Here is a 20,779-nt window from a genome sequence, read left to right on the forward strand (position 1 = left end):
TGTAACAAAAAAATTTATTTTTATTCCATCCAGTAATATGTATAAGTAACTTAGAAGTTATGCTTCTCTATAATACTGTCTGTAATATTTGGGCGTTATTGATTTTAGTTTCATAATCAATCTAATATCCGCTGGTTTAGAACCGATTCTCAGTACTCATACTTCAAAATTATGTATAGCATCGTATTAGAGACAATTCTCAACAAAACTTAACATAAAACTCATAAAATTAAAATCATTTCTATTAGCCCACGCCTTCGACCCCACTTGGTTAAGAAAACTGGTTTTAATCTTATAATTTTCATCTGATATCCGCAAAAAGTTGTCTATAATTCGATGCGATTAATAACTACCACCTATTATCTTTGTCATCTTTGCTATTGAATGGCCCATATTTGTGTGTAAAAAAATGAACACTTTTGTTTAGTAGTGTCTAATCTCTGTTCATCCAAGGGATACAGGGAAATGTAATCGGAAGATTATCTAATTTTGAATAAGTGATAAATTTAGGTATACCCCCAATGATGAATACACAAAATTACCCTTTAGTAGATTACAATTGGTGGTTGAAACGTTTTGACACTCATAACATGCGATAACGTTATTATAAAATTTAGGGACTATTTCATTAGCGGCCCAATAACCCCTTCCTACCCAATAAAATTCGCATACCATTAATATATTAATTTATCTTCAAATGACGTATCCATGTATTCCTGGTTGGTTCCTGACTAGAATTTTTACAATATTATAATAGGCAATTATGTAATGGAGCATACTAAGAATAATATTCATAAATCTATATATTTAGCTATCTATCTACAGAGAGAGAGTGAGAGGGGGGGGGGCAAGGGACTGTTTATTACACTAGTTCCCAAAGTTTTAAAATAACGGATTTTTTAGTTGGCCTAACAACTTTAAGCTTTAGAATATTTAGATTTTTGGTTCATTAAGTTGAATGTTCAAACGTTTCAACCGCTAATTGTAATCTACAGAAGGAGTGATATTGTGTATCATCAATTGGGATGTACATATTTATCGTCCATTGTCTTATCCCTTTAGACCCTGATCTATCTATTTCATCTATGGATAATATTACTATTTACTGATAGCTAGCTTTATACTAGTCTCCCTATCGTATTATCTATCTTTTTATCTATCCATTATGAATCTAGCTATAAATCAAAATATTTGTTAATTTTCCATTTATTTTATACATTTAGCAATATAACAGGACAATTTCATAAAAGCTTTGGGTATCAGTGTAATTTACAGTCCAATGTCCCTTCACTGCCTGAAAGTTTCTAGTATTTGTTGATTTGAATCCTTGACCTATTAGCCTAATTTAAACAAAAATCTCTCATTTTTCATTTCACATAACACGGGTTTTTATTAATTAAACAGGGACTATTGAATCCAAAAAAATTTCGCTAGATTTTCTTTCTAATGCTAAAATTACTACGCATTATTTAATAAATAAATGTATAATTAAAGATGTATAATCCAGACACCTACCTGGTCCAAGTGCTGGAGACCATTTTCGTCTCCTAGCAAATTGCTTTTTGTAATGACTAGGCTGTTTTTTTTTATATCTGACGCTACTAGCTGATTTCAAAGACCTAATACAAAATCTGGAAAGGGCCCCCGCCCTGTGGGCAGCGTTACATATAGATCTTGTCCCCTCTAGTCTTTTACCTTAATGTTTATTAACTTTTTAATGTTGTATGTATAATTTTAGATTCTTTAGTTTTCTGCAGTCTGGCTTTATATGTTTAGCCGATAGTGTCATTACTTTTCAACCAATAATTTTGATCTATTACATTCCCTTTTCTCAAAATCTTTTAAATGTCTTTTTAAAAATGTATGAAGTGCTCTGAAGAAATCTTAGTGATCCGTCATAGTTGATATTTCATTATCATAATTCTATAGAATCATTCACGAGTTTTACACATTTCTTTTTCTATATGCCATTATTTTAACTTGTACATCTTTAAACATGTGAAATAATTAATAAAACTTCAACAATTTAGGTTTCTAAACGGCTATTTGTGTTTGGCGAAGCTTTTCTATATGGAGCTATATGTCTATATGCGAAACTCGAAATTCGAGTACATTTCAATTTAGTTATTTATTTTTACAATAAGTCAACAGCGACTGTTTTTAAAAGCGAAGCTTTTCTATAATTACGGTCTGTAACGGATAGCTTTTTTCGTTAATTTAGGCATGTTAGAATTGTCCTATCGATTTCAAATTTTGTATGGTGATTCCTTTAGTAGTTAGGTACGATTTAGCAACTCTATAATCATCACCAAAAATGTCTGTACGTCTATTTTAAACATGTGCATTTTTTACTTTTTTAACAACAAATTTTTATGTGATCTAATCATCCGATCGATCTGATTTTTGGTTTATTGATTCCTGGGATGGATCGTCTTTTTCCCCTAAACCGATTCTATGAATAACTTGTAGAGTAGCTTTACTAGGGAAAAATCCAACCCATACTTTAAATTATGTATTTTTTCTAATGAAAATAAAAGACTATAAAAATATTATCAAAATTAGACAAATCTAAAACAATTTAATATAATTTTTAAGTAAAAAAGCATGTATAAAGACCTATTTATTAAAATGGGGAAATAAGATTTTATAAAACGAAGACCCTAAAATGTAATGTTAGAGACAATAACCCTTTTTAATAGAATGGTCATAGTACAGCTAAAAAATTATTAGCAAATATTGTCAGTACAAATTAACATTAGTAAAACAACACAAGAATCATAAAATTAGAGGTTTCGTGAAAAAACTAAATTAAAAGAATGAAAATTTGTAAAAATTAAAGAGGATATTGTAAAATCATTACTGGAAAACTAATTTGAAACCAATAGTTTAATGTATTCTTGATGTAAAATAAAATAAGATGTGATCTTGCTAATTTATGAAATGAATATTGTGATTTAGTTGAGATATACACACACCATTAAATGCAAAATCTTAAAAATTAGGTCGCCAATTCCTGATAAAACATAAAAATCAACATAAAAATCAAAATCATCCTTTTTGTCTCTCTTTTCTCCTTAGGCTTCAGGCCTATAAAAGTAAACCTGGAAGAGAGAAACAGTCAGTCGTTATACGGAATTACTATATCACACTGACCCTTTTCAAAAATTCTAAAATTTAAGGGAAGACTCCCTTCTCTTGCTTTGGAATTTTCTGGAGGGTCCTGGCGGCTCAAACTTAGGATTTTTCATTTAAAACATACCTAAAAAATAAAAAGTTTTGTTAGATAAATTCATAATACTTTGTTAAATAAATTATAGAATATCATTTTGATGTTGGTCAATTGAGATAAAATTAAGGGTAAGGCCTTCTTGGGGCCTAAAAGCTTAGGCATCCGGACGGATAGTTATCTCCAAGTTTTGTTCTGAATAGAACTCCTATAGCGCGTGTATCAGCATAAGTCGCAAGTCACTACGGGGCTAAATAGGGATAACATAGGGAGATACGGTGGTGGCTCAGCTACCAACGGTTGATGATAGCTTGCTATCTGACGGCCGATACTAACAACCGGATCCTCCCCATGCTTCTGAAGTCCAGGAAAGTTGGAGATCGTTATCTATTCGGACAATTTAACATTTTCGGATTAGAACTTTGAATAAGTTTACGTCTTAAAGGTAGTTTTACTTTGCTAATACTCTGGAAGATCGGTTCGGAGCTAGTCTAGTGATTTTCTTACCTGACAAAGGTACCTAACAAAGAATTTCACGCCTCACGGGGATACAGGCAGCAGAACGGAATATTGTAGTCATGTTCGCATGACTCTAGTAATCACAGTAGATACTTTCAGTCCAAAAGTGTTGGCAAAGTTAGTTACCTAGGAATAAAAAATTCTTAGACTAAATAACAGTATAAAGTTATCAGTAATGTCTTAGTACCATTTTCGGAATAGGGCTTATAAACAAAAGACTATCTCTTAAGTGTATTTGGGTTTAGGATCGGTGTAAAATAATACCACCATTCTAAGGTTAAATATACTTGTCAAACAGGGATTAATGCGTCGCTGATCTGGGAAGGAGACATTGGTGAGAGATTGTAGTCCTGTGAAGTAGTGATAAAGGATTACATTTGTCCCTGGAACCCGGAGGTGACCCATAAAATTGGTTCCGTTACCTACGGATTAACCCAGGTAAGATTTAACTTTTTTTCTTTTAGGTGGGATATTGGCTCAAGGCCACTAAATAAGTCTTACCAGTAAAACATCCATAAAAGCACAGCTCTTCATTGACAAACAATCATTCAACATGTCATCATCATTATTGCCATTTATCTCTTCTATCCAGAGCATAGGCCACGCACAATGGTGCTCCATTTATCTTTGATTTAGGCCTCATTCCATGTGTAGTACAGCAATAACCTAAAATGGATGATATTATTATTGATCAATTAGAAGATGAAATATTAAATCCTCCACCTTATAATCCAGAATATGAACCTGGATTAAATAATGCAGTAAATCATTATTTAAGACTGGAGGAAATACCTAGTGTTCATGTTAGGCCGGAAATTCACTCAACAACAGCAATGCTTGTCTTAGGCAATAGGCGACAAAATCGCATATTACATAGGCCTCAAATACATGTACAAGACATTCCACCCATACATGAACATGAGCCAAATATTCAAGTAATACAACAAGAAAATAATGGAAATAAACCCCAAAATAAAAAAGTAGTTAAACCAACTTCAGATTTTTCGGGTTATGAGTCAGAATCTAGCTATTATAGTGAGGATTTTGACAGACAAAAAAATAAAAAACATTCTAAAAAAAGGCCTGACAGAATGTATGATCCACTTAACCCACATGGCAATGAGGACCAGAGACGCCATGAACAACATCATGATAGACATGAAAATCGTTATAAACACGATAAAGACAAAACTAAGTCAAATAAAGAAAGACAAAATAAAAGAGATGATAGTGACAGAGAAGACAGGCATAAAGACAGACAGAATTTCTCTATGCCAAGGAGAATGAATAGACACGACGACAGTAGTGGTCCTAGTTCTAGTATAAGTTCTTCAGACACAGAGTCAGATAGAAGAACTCCAAGGACAAATAGAGATAATAGACATAGAGAGACATCTCAAGACAATAACTTACTTGGAAATATGTTCTCCCAGTCACAAATACACGTCCTCCAGAAGCTGTTACAGGCAAACACATCTACCACTGACCTAAATACAGCAAAAATAATTAATCTAATACCAAATAATTTAGTGTGGGGCAGTTGTCAACACGAACGTATTCACAGACAAGTCAAAATATTGGGTAAAATCCCACCCCAATATGGAGAAAAAACTAACCCTTACACTTTTTTTAGCACTTTTAAATATTTGGAGGAATATGAGATCCCCTTTACTCATAGTTCCTACAACAATATTCTTATTCACTACTTTAATACAGAATCAAGGAATAAACTAGATATGCTAGAAATAGATCCTAATGCCCTTAGTGCTCAGGATTTTGTAAAATCGATCCTAACTACCATAGGTGCAGAATTACTCAACCCGCATGACTATGAGAAACAATTCTACACTTATAGATTCACTGCTGAAGATGAAGACAGACCAAATAAAATAATAATATATTTGGCAGCCATGTTGCAAAAAACAGGCAATAGTCATGAAAATCAAATGGCCAAACTTAGGGAAAAAATATGTACCTATTTAATACCACCATTATTACAATCTGCATTTTTGACATCCACAAATGTTCCTAACTTCTCTAAAGAGACAATCTTAAGCTGGTTTAGTAATAATAGAAGCTTCTATAACTCAGCAATTGAGAGAAAAAGAAAGATAGACAGACAAAAAAATGCAAATGTAAACCAGGTAGAAAAGGAAAAAAACCCTACCCAAGAGGTTTCACTTCAACCTAAACCCAAATGTGAACATTGCCAAAAGCCTCACTATTCTAGATACTGTTTAAAACATCCAGATGAAGCAGTTAAAAAAGCAAATATGGAATGGTGGTATAAAAAGAATAAAGAAAAAGCTAACAGTATAGTTTGTTTATTGTGTAATTCTGACACCCATGGTAGTGGGGAGTGTTTCACTTTCCCTAATGTCACTCTCTCCAAAGAACAATGCCCACGCTGCTTAAATTATGGTGTATCAAGACTATACCATCCATTGTCGGAGTGCAAACTCCCGCCAACAATGGAAAAAAACTAGTAGGGCAGCCGAGTATTTCTCAAGAAAGCAAAAACATACAATTACAGGTAAAAATACCACAAGTTACGGATTCTTGGGACATACCCGGCACCCCTATTCTAGAGAAAACCTCACCATTAAATCAAACTGGTCCCAAATTCAACATCTCTTTGTCCATTCAGATAAACCTGAAAAATTCAGATATTGATTATCAAAATGAAAATATAAAAATTAAGAATGTTGAAGTACTAGAATGTTCGACTACCCAAAATAATGTCAATAATAATACCCAAAATAGTGTAAATAGTAATAATACTAATAAGCTAATAGAAAATATATTAATGGAAAGTCAAACATCTAATACTTCAACATCAAACTGTTCGTCTATAAACAATGATTTTAAAATAATAGAAAACTCTATTGTTAATAATCCAATAGATAAAATTAATCCGCCAATAATTATCAATATAAAAGAAAATGTGACTAACACAAAATTGGATTATATTGGCAAATCCACTAATTACGCGACGGATCAAAAAATAAGTCAAAAAATTGAAAAATTATCTAGCAATAAAATTTCTGTTAATTTGTCTCAACAATTGCTATGCCCAGAGGTACAAATAGACAAAGTCGATTTAGAAAATAATTTGAGGCAAAAAGAGGAAATAGACGAACAGACAAACATCAGTAAAATAGAAAGCAAAGAAAATTACCCTGAGGATTTAGATGAGCAGAAAATTGACTACTGCAAAACTGTACAGTCCTCTTACAACACTGACATATCTGAAAATAATAGAATTAAAGAAAAATCAGATTTTAAAAGTGCATTGTGCATGAAAAATGGGGCCAGAAACACAAAGGCTTTATCATGGCTCCAATATCTAGAAGACTTTCCTTCTCAAAATAAATTCATGACAATCATGTTAGTTCTATTAACAAGTATGGTGATTGGTAGTACTCTTGCGCTATTTGGCTTATTATTTTTTATCAGTGCATACATTAGTATGTCAGATGGGAGATTATTACTCATTGCCCTGACTGAACGAGGAACTAACAGGATTGATATGAATAAGCTTGAAACAAAGCCGGAGTTTAAGCCAATTAAATCAAGCAACCGTTTAATTAAAACCCTAAATAAAATAATTAATGTCTTAAATTATATTAGGGTTTATCTAGCTAAAAAGATAAGGTATAAAATAGCCATTATCCAAACGTTTTAAGAATCTCCAGATCCCATTCTTAGAACTATACAATGAGACACAGAGTTTCATTAATAAATTTATAGTATAAATGTATAAAGAGCATATTATTTGATTTCCAATTGCAAAGACCTAGAGCGTTGCAGACGAAAAATAATTCCATTAAATTTTGCTTTCTAAGTATAGCTGTTTAATGCTTTTTACTGCTTTTTGAAAAAGAAAGGGACAATTTTGTGAAAAATTGTCATTTCTGTCTAAACTTATATGAAGTAACTAAAACTGCCATTATATTCATAATCATCTTTTCCGATTTACAATACTGCATTTTTAAACCTAGTTATTTGTGATTAATAAGACATTTTTTCCAAATGATATATATACTTTGTAGCAAATCAAAATTATCAAGTTTTTAGTGACATCTAGCGACAAATGTAGAACTAATATATAGCAGATGTTCCCAAATTTAATTTTTGCCTGTATTTACGTTGTTTTCGATTATTTTTCCATAAATGGTTGAGCTCTCCCTTGTGGGGGTGACAAATTAACTATGTCCTTATTTCAATTATTGGGTTATTGTCAGGTTCAAGAGATCAATAGATAATTTTCAAAATAATTTTTAACAAATGAACAGTATTTAAACTATACAAAAACAAAATTAACTAGGCAAAATGCAGAAATCATTATAGGTGAAACATAGATGTCCAAGAAAAGGGGTAATGGTGTATTTGTCCCTTACACCCCTCAAGTTTTTTTAAATACCTTACATTACTCCCCTTGAACATATAGAAATCCTCATTGTACCCCCATGCTAAGTAAAAAGCTTGGGCGTCCTTGTATTAACATTAGTTTGCAATTTGCTCTTGGTTCTTTTGCCAGCACCCGGCTGTATTTACATTTTAGAATGATTCAGCTTATGTCAAAGACCCAACCAAAAGTTGTGTAAAAGGTCTTTGAGAAGGGGTGGTTGTTACATATACTATTTATTGCTCTATATACATTACTTTAATTATAAAAGACAAGAAAAAATAATAAAAAGTTTGAACAAGAATAGACATTATTATAATAATAAAGTAGGGCAATTATGTGTGCTTAATAAAATAAATAAATTCAATAGAATATTAAAAAGCTTACAGACGACAATTCTAGTTTTAGAGAAATATGCTCTCTAGTATTTATCAAGTACAGACATATCTAGTTATGTAGCAAGCTGCAACATACAATCAAAATTATAAAATAACTCCCCACAAAACTGCAGAAAACATATAACCTAGAGATAAATTTTCTTGCTTAAAAAACAATAAATTCCTACCTGCCTATACCTCCATTAGTATCCTCAAGCCTTTCACTCTTTTTGGAAATATGTGGCTGGCTAAGCTCGAGCACCACTCCCCATCTCCAAGTCAAAACAGGTTCCTTAACTTCGGAGATACATTTCTTTCAGTCAGCAGGGTAAAAGATACAAATCTGCAGACAAAAACCGGTAAAATCTGCGGAGGTCCCAAGGGAGGAATTTCACAAATAACCAATTTCAGTTCTACTGTTTCTTCAACAAAAACTCGATCCTCCAACCACAGGATATTGAACAGGCATGATACCTAAAAATAAAATACAAGAATTAGTAACAAATAAATAAATAAGCTATTAAATTTTTTTGTAATAATCAGAAAACACCACACAATAATAAATTAGAATGACACCGTACTTTTGAAATAATAATTGGCAAAAACTTACTAACAGAAATGTGTCATCCAAAATTACAAGACCTTATTAAATAAGCATGAACTTAATCCCAAAAGAAATAAAAATTTCCATAAGAAAAGTCTAACTAAATCCAATTTCCATAAATTATGTGTTTATGTAGCAAAATAGTCCAACAAATTTATCATCTATTGTCTTATCCCTTTAGATCCTTGTATAATTAAATCCAATTTTCATTAATTATGAGTTAATGTGTCTTAAATTTCCAACAAAATATCGTCCATTGTCTTATCCCTTAAGATCCCTGAAAATAAGCCTAATTTTAGCTAATAATTTTTATGAAAATGAATTTATAAATTCTGAGGTTTATGACCTAGTTCTGAACACATGTGTTGATTTTTAGACATGTGTGTTAAAAATCGCTCCAAAACACACATTTAATTCAACTTTTTACAAACTTTTAAATACATTAAATTGATTATCTTGAATTTTCAACTACAAATTATACAACATTATAAGACTGAACTGATTAGGCTCTCTATCTGGTATAAGTTTGATTTAAGTTTCACTTTAGACTTAAAGATTTTATCTTTTTTTTTTTAGGCTTTACTATGATTTTAGGTTTCAGTTCTTTTATTGTATGTCCCCAGCAGGAATTTTTGTAGTTTAGGCGAGCGCTAATTAACCCCTAAAAAGTTATCTCTATCCTATCTCTAAATTGATAATCTTGCAATTTTTAAATATTTTCTGCCTATACTTTTTCCTAAAAAATACAAAATAAATAATCTCCAAGTATCCTCGAACTTCATATAGTACTCTAGGAAAAAATATTATTCGTCGCATCGTATTATAGACAGTTTCCCGCTGACATTAAAATGAAAAATTGCTAAATTAATTTTTAATTAAGTATTGGTTGAAAATTATGTACAATTCGATGCTATATACTAGCTTTAATATGGCTGAGAACCGGTTAAAATCCATCGGGAAATAATTGGATTCAAAGCAATTTTTACATATCCTGCTATCCCTGAACCTATAAAATGTTAATTTTTTTTTGTAGCATGTAACTGAAAATGTTTAAATAAAGGCCTTTTGATTATGCATGGCAAGATAAAGGATTTCTAGTATTAAAATAAAGGACTTCTCATCGGATTATCAAACCTTAATATCTCAAGAATAATCCCAAAGATAGGGAAAAAAGAATTCTTATTTCACTAAAAAACGAAATTTTCTACTTAATTACCCAAATATGAAATTTTTTCTAGATGCAAAGGATTTGCAATTAATTGCTTTTTTTATGCAAATTAGAAAAAGTATAAGAATGAACAACATTATTATTTAATTTCCAGTACCACAAACTCAAAAAACAGGAATGTCCAAGTAAGTTAAATTGGCCCATTTCTCTCCCATATATATAGTTAAAATTGTTAAATAATAAAGGCGAAATATTTTAATTAAAACTGTCTGACAAAGACTCAAATTTAAATCTCCTACGTGGATTTCTATTGTTAAACAAAAAGTAAACTGTTTGACAGTTATTTTTTTTCCTTAACTGTAAACCGATTTTAAAAACATAACCCTAGCTTTGATAAAAAGGACATTAGCATGCTACACTATCTCTGATTTTCATCTTTTATAGATAGAGGGGTAGTTTTGTCAATAATACGAAATTAAAATATGACATTTAAGATTTAAAACCCAATAAAAGTTAAAACAAATAAAATCTACAAAAGTTTTTCTATTTTTAATTCCTTTTTGCAAAGATATTTAAGACCAATTTGAATACAAGTTTTTATATTTTTGCAACTGATTTCTTGCTGATTTTTTTTCACAAAACCAAATGTCGTAGCCTTGTCAATACCTAAGCGGATAAATATGCCCAAGTTTGAGTTTCAGATTCATCATCTACTAGCTCCTAACAAAGTAGCTGATTCTGATAAAAACAATCAGCCAACCATTGCTCTTGAGCTTGAAAATCAGTAGATCTACAGTCAAATACGTCAAGAAACCAGCCTTGCATCATACAACACAAGTCATCAGACGTTTATCAGATGTGTATCCACAGTATCCTAGCAAGATTCCACCTGACTTGGACTGGAATATTCACCAACAGCCATAATACCAGAAATACCTAATAAGAAGCTACGGATCTCATAACCTGTTACAGCATTAACCTGAAGAAACTCACTGGTCTTAAACAGTAAACACCTTACTGTTGCTAACTCTACAACACCATCAAAATACATAATTTTAATGTAAATCATTACATTTTTGAGCTAAGGATTTTGACAACGGGGGTCACGCGCGCCCGGTAGAAAAATATCACAAGCAAAAGTATCAAACTCCTTGTTTACATTGTATTCAGATTTGTAAAAAATATCTTAATTTTATACTTTTTCCTAATTTTTCACACATTGATATCAGTAGTCTTATAGCAAATCCTGTCCAAATTTTTACAATAGTTGGGTAGTGTTAGAGATAAAAATCATAGCTGTAGTCGATGTTAAAATAAGAGATAGCATTGTGGCAAGCTAAAATGATTAACTATTAACAACCTTTCGTTCTTCTATAAGCTAATTAAAATATTGTTCATACTTTTTACAGCACTAAGCATCTATGGCATTGTAAAAGGTTTTAAGAACCTAAATATGAGTTTAAGCTTTTCCCTAAGAATATTCTTATAGGGGCGCAGCCAATAGTTGTATCATTGTGTAAAGAATAGGGCCTTTATGCTTTGAAACATGTATTTCTTAGGATGTGTAGATAAAATGGCGAGTTTTTTTTGTATATTTTTGGCCTAAACAAAGAATATTTCTAAATGCAGTTTATTTTTTGAAATTAGTTGTTTATGGAAAGTAAATTGAATTTTTATAGTAAAATTTGAAAAACTTTATATGATAAAAACTTTTCTGAGGGTTCTAATATTATTAAACTGATAGATAGTAAATTAAGGAAATGCTTTGCTCCGAAATAATATAATTAAAACTTTTGTGTAAATGCATAAATATAGTGTTGAAAAAAGTTGACACATGTCAAGATAGAAAACAGACCTCATCAAAATTATTTTAGTTTTTAAATTAAATAATGCGTATTTTGAAAGTACAACTTGCAATATTTAAACACACACACGCAAGCCTAAGATAAATTAATAACAATTTCTAAGATTTAGGACAACTTAATCTTAAATTACTTTCTAACATTTCTTGAAAGCAGTTTTTAAATCGATTTGCCTTAAAAATAAATTTTTTTTCTTATTCTCTTTAAAATAGGAAGATAAAAACGCCGAATAATTTTTCTGTCAATTTTTGGCAAAATAATAGACAATTATTGGAAAAATTCGTTTTCGTGCGCATAAAAACAATCAAAATTTTTGCGTAATAGAATAGGTTTTAAGCTATTTTTGTAATTTTTTCATTTCTTTACATATCCTCAGTGTTTATGGTACGATTTCCAGATTTTTTTTAGTTGCAAAATAAAATTTCCTGTTGTTTAAAGAAAACAGACATGACGATCAGACTTCCTTTTTGCAGGTTTTTGGCTATTTCTATATTTTTTACATTTTCCCCCATATTTTTGGTATTTTTGGACCAGTCTTAAAACTCTTTAAGATATCATGATCAAAATAATTCTTCCCATAGTTATGAGCATCCTTTATGTAAGTTACTTTGACCGACAACATTATATAAATAAAAACAAGTTTTAGTGTTTATTCTACCCAATAAATCAATTAATAAATACACTACAAATCTACTTGTAAATATTACCATCAATGACCTTTTTGTGTTTCGCTATTTTTAGATGTTGTCATCCTTGTTTTGCTACATTTAAAATATTTACTTCACTTATAAATCTTCTTTCTTGTAAATTTATACATAAAAAGTTACAATTGCTAAGCCATAAAATTTTAAACTTTTAAAATGAACAAAAAATATAAGGTCATTTAAAAACAAATGGGAAACTACACATATAATGTTTTAAAGCAGCAATTTTACACACCACAACTCAGCTGTTTCCCAAGCCACTTAGGCGGAACACACACGCAGGCTATATAGCTCTAAAATACATTATTCAACATCTAACAATAGGCACACACACACACAGCCTAGTTAGCTGTAGAGTACACTTTGCTAGGCCACTAAACTACACGCACAACCAGTGCCACCTAGGCACACACACACACACAGCCTAGCTAGTTGTAGAGTACACTTTACCAAGCCCCTAAGCGACACACAAAACTAATGCCGCCTAGGCACACACACACACAGCCTATTTAGCTGTAGAGTACACTCTACCAGACTAAACAGCGACAAGCACACACCTGCACACTTAGCTGAGAAAAAATTAAATGAGAAAGCAGAAATCAGCTGCCTATTTTTCTTCTAACCAAATCGGTTACACACATACACTAGCCTGGATAGCTAAAAAGCTAACAGCTGAAATAAAACAACACTATTAAAACAAACTTACAAAAAACTATAAATTAAGAAAATATCAAACAAGCTGGATGGCACATGCACATTTCACACAACATAAAAATAAAATCAACATAAATAAACTAAAACTTTACTTATCAATATTTTTTTTACACACACCTTGATTTTTCACCTTACACGACACTCCTTAATAAAAACAAAACACCAAAGCTATCAGTATAAAACAAAAAAGCGATATTAATTCTTTCTCTCTTTCTCTCGACCCCTCTCTTTATCACTTTCTTTCACTCTTGTCTTAAATCTATAAGTCAAAAGGCCAATGTCTCTTATGTCAATTACTCTATAGAAAGACAGAAAATAATGCCTTATATGTTTTATACAGAATGATATTAACAAAATAAATTTAAGTTTTTAAAATATAAACCACCCTCCCAACTCCCAACAAAATGAACTGAAAAATAAAGCAGCTAATAAAAATCACTCTCAAATTTATCTCTAACTTATTTTAAAACCCCTCCAATTGAGCGAAATTTTTTTTGCAAAGGGGGAGAAGTTATTTTGCTAAGCAAATAACTATCTAATTATAAATATATCAGTCACATATTCTGTTTACATTAATCAAAGCCTAATCTTTTTGCTTCACCTAAAATAAGAATAAGCATGCATGTATCTTATCCCCCAAACAATAATTAAGGGGTCTTTTTTTAGCTTCACAATCCTATAAAAAGGGATGGGAGCACCATAGGCCCTAAAGGACCAAAATAGAAGCAAAAGGAACACTTACCTAGAAAATCAGTGTACAGGCTACTCCGTCTGCAATCAAATATAGGGCGGTCTTTCACCAGTTACTTGATCAGCAATGCAATGTTGGAACCACAGTTGTTGTATTAAAACTGGGAGCCGAGTAGATATGACTGAATAAACAGAAAAAATAAATATTAAATCAAGCTAAAAAATATTCTACAAAATATAAGCTGTAAATAAGATTATTTAAAAAAGAAAAGCACACAGAAAATAAGCCAAAAGACATTCAAACTTATAAATTACATCTAAAAATCTTAGGATCTAATTATTAGCACTATCCTCTGGTTCTACTCTTGTTCAGAATACTTTTTTTCTCATCATAAAATCCATTATAAATATATAAACCATTTTTTTTTATCAAAACTTATATAATATCATAAACTACGAACAAATAAAAATATTTTAAATTAACACCTATCTAAAATAAGACTAAATGATAATATCATTACCTCATAACCGCTATCTTGAGTAAATTTTGCTCACTGATTGCGAGATGGTTGCATTAAAAACCTCCCCATTAAGAAAACGGCAAATCAACTGAAAAATAAGAACAATTAAAAGATATTAAAATAGCTATACAACTTTAGAATAATCAATCTTTTAAGTATCGGTCTAATACTCAATATATTTATTACTTATATTATTAAAAAAGCTATAATTTAAAAGTGGAAGAGAATGTTGCTCTTATTCCAGGAATAAAGTAAAAAAATTTGGCAAGGTGTCTAATCACGTTGTCATCGGTGTGCGGTGCATAAATCTGAAAAAGCGTTTTTTTTCTTTGCTCAATAATCTTTAAAAATTGGAAGAAAAAACAGCTTTTTGGACCACAACACTACCACACCACCTCCTAAATTAAATCTAGATATCCATGTTTTTAAAAAAAGTGAAGCTATGATAGATACACACTCTACTACTTTGATTGAAACAATAATAATAATTAATAATTTTATTTCAGGTTTCTAACTCTTTTATTATAGGATAACACCAGAAAAAACAGCTAGTAATCATCAATTTCCTAGGATCCGAAAATGGAGAACCATATCAGTCTCATACTTGAGACAAAAAACCAACGAATGACTGTTAAAGACTAAACTACTAAAGACTTCAAATATTTTGAAATGGTCCATTTTTATCTCTACCTAACAAAAATATTCAAAAAAGAAGACGGCATTTAAAAGTTTCGATATCTTCAATCAACCTTTTTCTCCCCTGTAAAGAATATTAAAAAACTTTCTTTTTTTCAACCATCAGGGAAATAGGGATAGGAAACTCAACAGAGAGCTGAAAAATTTAGGTGAAAAACACTCAAATAATATATATTTCCCATTCATAATTTACCCATTACATGCAATGATATACTTACTTTGTATGTGTACCACAACCCACTAGTTGGAGATGTAGCAGTGCGGCAGGTGTCCCAGAATGAACAGCTGACAGTGGAGCAGTCAGGGAAGCTTTCAATACTCGTTTATTCAGGTGGAATACAGCGGTTCTAAACAACCTAAAATAAAATAACAAAATTAGGTTGTTATAAATGAACTACAAATAAAACAATAAAGTATAATACATAAATAAAATACTAAAGTTTGCATTGCTTTGTTAATTTCTTTTTAAAGTCTTTTTTCGATTTAGGGCTTTTCAGAATAGTGCATTTCATTAAAACAATCCAATGGTTCATTAGTCAAAGAATGAAAAACTTAATTACATAATTAGGTGATATTTGGATAGGCCGCAATCTACACTATAACTTTGATTCCAAATTTCATTAGGTAGCTAACCAATCAACAACATTTTACCTATGGTTCTTCGTGCTCAGGCTTTCCTTCTGATCCATCACGAGGGGCACCAACAAAGTTCTCCACTAGAGATGGGGAGGGCAGATCCACTCTTCTTAGGTTCAGCTAATTCCAGGCCTTGATAATATCAAATTAAGCCCAAACTTTTAATGGACTACAATGCTTTTAAAGTTAACTTGGAGGCTGTTACGGTACCCATTTATTGGTTCTTTACAATTAAATAGGAACAGTGAATTCAATGGAATCATATCTTCAATTTTGGTTTAAATGAAATCTTTGCATGTACGGCTTCGCTGGGTAAATGAACTGACTATTTTAATATTTGTTTTACCTTGTATCTCCGCAGAGACAGTTTAATATTACATTTTGAAAACTTTTTCACGATAGTTAATTTAACCAATCTTTTCTTAAAAGAAACAAAATAAGTTGTTGAAAACTACTAAAATTGGAAATAAAAAAGTTCAAATTGTTTTTATAAATGCTTTGAATTGATTTAAATGCGTATTCTGTACTAAAAAATAACAATTTTCTTTAAGTTTTTATGTAAACTGTTTTCCCTTGCTTTTAGTAAGATGGCCGACGGGCGACGTTAGACTGATACAACGAATATAGAGATTTGAACCTTTTGCGCGTCATAGGTTAATCACATATATAGATTGGATAATATTTTTCTCATTTTTATTTTCTACAAAATTAAATATTCTTTGCTAAAAATGAATTTGAAAATAAAAATGGCTTTTGCATTAAACAATTACATTTTAGTATAAATTTAAGTTTTGTAAGTAATTAACATTATTTCCGACACTTAATTTTTGCTCTGTGGTGAAGAAATAGGTTGCGTGACTTTACCTTGACATATTTTAAATTATTAAACTTTAGTCTTGTTAGGGAAGCCTTCTCTCAGTCTTCGTGGGGTGATTTGACTGGATTCCTCCTAAATATAAAACAGTATGGCTACCAGGGAAACTTATACTTGTATTAATAATAAAAGAATTAAGACTCTATGACAATCTCTCAATATTTAATGCCTATTTTGGGAACTTTCTGATGACTCATGACATCGAGAGATTGAAACTAATAAGTGAGAACAAACTGGGAATATGATATTGCTTGAAATTTATGCAATAGCAACTAACTTTAGGGTCTTTTTGACTGTATAGTCGGGTTTTTAGCTATTTTTTTATAAAAGGACTTTTTAAGAGTTTATTATTTATATCTGAAAGGATCTAAGTAATTTTTACAAAATTAGAACCGACTATGAGATAAATGTAAAATACTTCATATACCTACTAGCGGTTACGCCCTTAGAAGCCTCTAGGGGCAATTAATGTGTGAGGTCTTTTCACCCATAATAGTTTACAACCTTCCATAGACACATAAGAAGCTTCATTGTAAAGGTGAACCATATCGGTTCAGCGGTTAGCGAGATCTTTTGCTACAGACAAAAAAGGCTTACTACTTTATAAAATAGGATAAAATCAATAAAATATGTAGCTTTTGCTAACGCGTAAAAAGAACTATAACAGTTTAAATAAAACTACTCTATAACTAGATATGGAAATAAAATAAAATAACAAAAGTAATTGTTGGAAAAATATTTGGCCCATAACAAATAAACTGAAACAACCCAGCTGCTCTTTAAAACAATTTCCCAAGAAGTTGATGTGGACCTTATATTTTTTTTCAACACACATAATGTTATATAATGTACAACTAGTAGAAAGGAGATGAATATGACGAGGCTATCATATTTGTCCACTTGACATTAGTTCAATATAGTAAAACTAGTGTTTTAAAGGTCAAAAATAAAAAAGTTACAAATTTGATACTTACCAAAAATTGAGAGCCCAAACTACGACTACAATCAAGAACAAAAAACAGCCAAACTACTGCAAAAGGGCCTGAAAAAATAAGAAATTCAATTTTTAGATCTAATCAAAAAAGAATAAATCCAATTTTTAAAACACATAAAATTCAATCATTGATAAATAATTATGTTCAGGTCATAATGCAGGAATATGATTGCAATTTTATGGAAAACAACATTTTAAAAATATTGTTTCTTTAAAAATACATATAAAATTTAGTCTAAAAAACATCTGTTTAGTGAGAGATAAAGGAAGGACTAAATATTATATAATAAAAACGTAGCATAAGATTAATGACCTTAAAAAACGAACTTTCGAATAAAACAGTAATAAAATGACCAAATTTGTATAAAAGATAATTAATTAATGGAATGTCTTTCTATTTTTTAACTCTTCCCGATAGGAGTGGATTAATATCTAAGAGATAAAAAATATATAGACAAATAATATAATGATGTAAGAATAATTTATCGCATCATGTTATAGACAGGTTTTCTCTTACATTAAAATGAAAATATATAAGTATAAAACCAGTTTTGTTGAACTCTAGGGGCTGAAGGTATTAATTTTTTTAATATTCGTGGGAAGTTGTCTGTAATACGATGCATTTCATGACTTTTAGAATGGGTGAGAGCTGGTTCAAATACAGCGGATATTAATCGGTTTCGAAGCCGAATGTCCATTGTCTATGAAAACCTCTTGGTTTAACTTGCTAAATAGTCGACGCATGAAAAGACATTAAATTATAGCTTTAAAAAACATAAACAAAATTTAGTTTACCAGTAATAGTGTGCTTATTCCTTCTTTAGTCAATTCTTTATCATTTCAAAACTAAGCACATTTTCACCATGGCAACACCCGACATAAAGCAAGATAAATCTAAAATATTCACAATGTTTATATTAAACTAAGATTTTCATATTTATCATATCACGAAGGCTCTTATTAAAATTTATCACCAATTTTTAGGGAAAATGACAAATTATAGCAACAAATGATCTAGCTTTTCTTATTACTATTTCTCACTTTAAAGTGAGCATAAAAAAGCAACTTTTAACTCGTATATTTCCTTATTTTATGTTTAAAAAATGTTTTTAGCTTGTAGTCTAAAACCTATACAGTGTCGCCATGCGGTAAATAAGAACTACTCAAATTTTAGCGCGGCATCCATAAATTAGTGCGCTCACCAATGTAGGTAAGACGACATTAATGTTTTGGTATAAGTTTTTAAGAGCCTTCAACTTTTAATGTAGTACATAAAGATATTAATTGAAAAATAACTTAAAATCATGTCTTAAAGCCATAATATTATATAAAAAATTCGTCTGTGCCAAAAAACACAAAAAAAATTATTAAAATAGTAAACAAATAATATCCTATGATTTAAAACACCTCAAAAAACAAGGCTGTATGAAACACGGGTCATTTTTAGCCTCCTGAAACGTGTTATAATCGAGCTTTTCTTTTTGAGGGGGGTACATGGATCGTCTTTTTCCCCTAAACCGATTCTATGAATAACTTGTAGAGTAGCTTTACTAGGGAAAAATCCAACCCATACTTTAAATTATGTATTTTTTCTAATGAAAATAAAAGACTATAAAAATATTATCAAAATTAGACAAATCTAAAACAATTTAATATAATTTTTAAGTAAAAAAGCATGTATAAAGACCTATTTATTAAAATGGGGAAATAAGATTTTATAAAACGAAGACCCTAAAATGTAATGTTAGAGACAATAACCCTTTTTAATAGAATGGTCATAGTACAGCTAAAAAATTATTAGCAAATATTGTCAGTACAAATTAACATTAGTAAAACAACACAAGAATCATAAAATTAGAGGTTTCGTGAAAAAACTAAATTAAAAGAATGAAAATTTGTAAAAATTAAAGAGGATATTGTAAAATCATTACTGGAAAACTAATTTGAAACCAATAGTTTAATGTATTCTTGATGTAAAATAAAATAAGATGTGATCTTGCTAATTTATGAAATGAATATTGTGATTTAGTTGAGATATACACACACCATTAAATGCAAAATCTTAAAAATTAGGTCGCCAATTCCTGATAAAACATAAAAATCAACATAAAAATCAAAATCATCCTTTTTGTCTCTCTTTTCTCCTTAGGCTTCAGGCCTATAAAAGTAAACCTGGAAGAGAGAAACAGTCAGTCGTTATACGGAATTACTATATCACACTGACCCTTTTCAAAAATTCTAAAATTTAAGGGAAGACTCCCTTCTCTTGCTTTGGAATTTTCTGGAGGGTCCTGGCGGCTCAAACTTAGGATTTTTCATTTAAAACATACCTAAAAAATAAAAAGTTTTGTTAGATAAATTCATAATACTTTGTTAAATAAATTATAGAATATCATTTTGATGTTGGTCAATTGAGATAAAATTAAGGGTAAGGCCTTCTTGGGGCCTAAAAGCTTAGGCATCCGGACGGATAGTTATCTCCAAGTTTTGTTCTGAAGAGAACTCCTATAGCGCGTGTATCAGCATAAGTCGCAAGTCACTACGGGGCTAAATAGGGATAACATAGGGAGATACGGTGGTGGCTCAGCTACCAACGGTTGATGATAGCTTGCTATCTGACGGCCGATACTGACGTATGAGGGGATGTACAGACAGACTGGAATACGAGTATAGAGTAGCTCCGATACAATTTAATAATCAATAATCTAACAAAGTATTTCTAAAAAATACACATTTATTAAACAATTAAAACTGGTTAGAAATAGGCAGATTAATGGGATTATTAT

General features: G+C 30.6%; 1 long non-coding RNA gene across 1 annotated transcript; it reads right to left on the bottom strand.

The window, feature by feature from the left end:
- Window positions 1–2,458: 2,458 nt before the first annotated feature.
- On the bottom strand, window positions 2,459–18,106 carry LOC145314007 (uncharacterized). Its single transcript, XR_013877593.1, has 13 exons — window positions 17,974–18,106; window positions 16,990–17,074; window positions 16,141–16,257; window positions 15,708–15,845; window positions 14,794–14,881; window positions 14,325–14,454; window positions 8,719–9,004; window positions 6,924–6,993; window positions 6,346–6,398; window positions 5,159–5,232; window positions 4,247–4,411; window positions 3,734–3,871; window positions 2,459–3,259 (listed from the first exon to the last, which is right to left on the bottom strand). It is a non-coding gene; the product is annotated as an uncharacterized LOC145314007 (long non-coding RNA).
- Between the last annotated feature and the right edge of the window lie 2,673 nt (window positions 18,107–20,779).

The sequence above is a fragment of the Acartia tonsa genome, chromosome 3 (genome assembly GCF_053477335.1).
Source record: "Acartia tonsa isolate MP-2025a chromosome 3, ASM5347733v1, whole genome shotgun sequence".
Lineage (NCBI taxonomy): Eukaryota > Metazoa > Arthropoda > Copepoda > Calanoida > Acartiidae > Acartia > Acartia tonsa.